General features: G+C 70.1%; 1 pseudogene; it reads right to left on the bottom strand.

Moving 5' to 3' along the window:
- Positions 1–438: 438 nt before the first annotated feature.
- On the bottom strand, positions 439–1974 carry LOC141466023 (cytochrome P450 1B1 pseudogene; annotated as a pseudogene).
- Between the last annotated feature and the right edge of the window lie 380 nt (positions 1975–2354).

Consider the following 2354-nt stretch of genomic DNA (forward strand, 5'->3'; position numbering starts at 1 on the left):
TAGCTCCCACGAGGCTTTCCTTGATGTCGGGAAGTGTGTTCCCAACCCCAAATATCCCCCTCCAGCCTCCTGCTGCCACGGGTGAGCCAATTACTCCTCGCTGCACCCCGGGGTGAGGTGGGGGTCCGGTCCTTGCAGGGAGGTCCCTGTGGGGAGGTGGGTTTGACCCCTTTTGGGGCAGGACAGCTGAGGGGATGCGGGATGGGGGCTCGGGCGTGAATGATGATCCCAGTCACCCCCCCCCCCCGGAGGAACCGAGAGGAGCCAGTTCTGTGTCAAAGGCGTTTATTGCTGTGGGGACTCGATGGTGTCACCCTATGAACGGGGACAAGGACGCTCCGCGGGAAGGTCCACCTGCGGGCAAAGCAGGAGCCGTTTCCCCCCCCCCCGAAGCTGGGGTGGTGCAGCAGAGAAGGGACCACTCCCCCCCGCAGAGGCTCAGGGCTGGATGAGCGGGGGGTGCCTCTGCCGCACGCTGAGGGTGAAGGGCCGTGGCTTCAGCGCCAGCCCGTGGACACAGTCCATGGTGGGGGGCTCCGTTGGGTTGGCGTGGAAGGAGCACTGGTGGAGGAGGATGGCGGTGAAGAGGAAGAGCTGGAGCTTGGAGAGCTGGTCGCCAATACAGCGGCGCTGCCCGGCCGAGAAGATCATGACGCTGCCGGCCCGGTCCCGGTCCAGGCACCCCTGGGCATCCAAGAAGCGCGTGGGGTCGAAGCGCTGGGGGTCCGGCCACTTGCTGCTGTCATGGTTGACCGACCACTGGTTGATGAAGACCACGGTGCCCTTGGGGATGTGGAAGCCCTCCAGCTCCACGTCGTCCGTGGTAGCATGTGGGATGGTGATGGGCACGAAGCTGCTGTAGCGCAGCGTCTCGTAGATGAAGGCCTCCAGGAGGGGCAGGTGGAGCCGGTCCTCGGCTGTGGGCAACCGAGAGCATCCCACTACCTGGTCCAGCTCAGCCTGGATGTCCCGCTGGAGCTGCGGGTGCTTCAGCAGCAGCAGGAGGACCCAGGAGAGGGCTGTGGACGTGGTGTCCTGCCCCGCGCCAAAGATGTCGGTCATGGCACCCTCCACGTCCTTGGGTCCCAACCCCTCGGGGGGGCTGTCGCCGCGCTCCACGGCGGCGATCATGATGTCGCTGACGTCGCGGAGGGCGTGTGGGTCAAAGGCCTGGCGGTGCTGGGCCACCTTGGCGCACACAAAGCCATGCAGCTCCCGATTGAGGGCCTGGAAGTCGCGGAAGATGCGGCGCACGGGGTTGGGGAAGCGCAGGAGCCAGGGCAGCACGTCCACCATGCTGCCCGCTCCCACCGTCTGCCCGAAGCGGTCGTTACGGTCCAGCAGCGCCGTGAACTCGCCGTCGGCGTGGCCGTAGCGGCGGCCGAAGCAGAGGGCACAGAGGACGTTGGCGTTGGCCACCACCAAGAGCCGGGAGGGCTCGAAGCAGGCGCCTCCCTGGCTGCGCTGCAGGAAGAGCCGGACCAGGTCCCCGGCCTCGGCCACCACGTGCCGCTCCACCTCGGCCGCCGTCGAGCGGGCGCGCAGGGCGGCGTGGGCCAGGCGCCGGCGAGCCCGCCATCGGGGCGAGAAGGACCCGAAGGCCACGCTGTGTCCCCCGGACACCAGCTCGAAGGACGGGAAATCGGGGCGGCCGGCGAAGCGGGCGCCCAAGGCCACCAAGGCCTGCCGGATGGCCGCCTCGCCGTTGAGCACCACCACGCGCCGGTGGCCCAGCCGCAGCTGGAAGACGGGGCCGTAACGCCGCGCCATCCGCCCGAACGCCTGGTGGGGCAAGCGGCCCAGCTGCAGCACGTTGCCCACCAAGGGCCAAGCGAAGGGGCCCGGGGGGCTCCTCCGGGGGCTCGGACCCCCCCGGCCGCGGCGGCGAGCCCCGGCCAGGAGCAGGAGGGCGCCCAGCGCCAGCAGCAGCACCGGCCCCGCGGCCGCCCCCTCGGGGCTCCCTGCCGCGCTCATGGCCGCGGCCGCTCTGCCCGGGGGCCGCCGTTCCCAGCCGTTTTATGGCCGCCTCCGAGGCGGGGGAGGGGGGGGGGGACGAGCCTCTCCCCTCCCCCGGAGCGGCCCCGGCCGCCCCCAGCTCCGGAGGGGGCCGGGCAGAGCCGCGGGGCTGCGGGGAGGGGGCGGCCCCGACGGGGTGGCCGCGGCCGGGCAGAGCCGGGGGGGAGCGGGGGCGAGGAAAAGAGGGGGGGTGGTGATGGAAAAGGGGGGGGTGGTGATGGAAAACAGGGGGTGCTGGGCTTTCTGCCTGCTGCGAGCGCCGCTGTGGAAGTGGAGAGAGGAAATCAGCAGCCAAAATTTATTGGGACTCGGGGGGTGGAATTTCTATAGCGACCTAT

This window comes from Numenius arquata, chromosome 6 (genome assembly GCF_964106895.1).
Source record: "Numenius arquata chromosome 6, bNumArq3.hap1.1, whole genome shotgun sequence".
NCBI lineage: Eukaryota > Metazoa > Chordata > Aves > Charadriiformes > Scolopacidae > Numenius > Numenius arquata.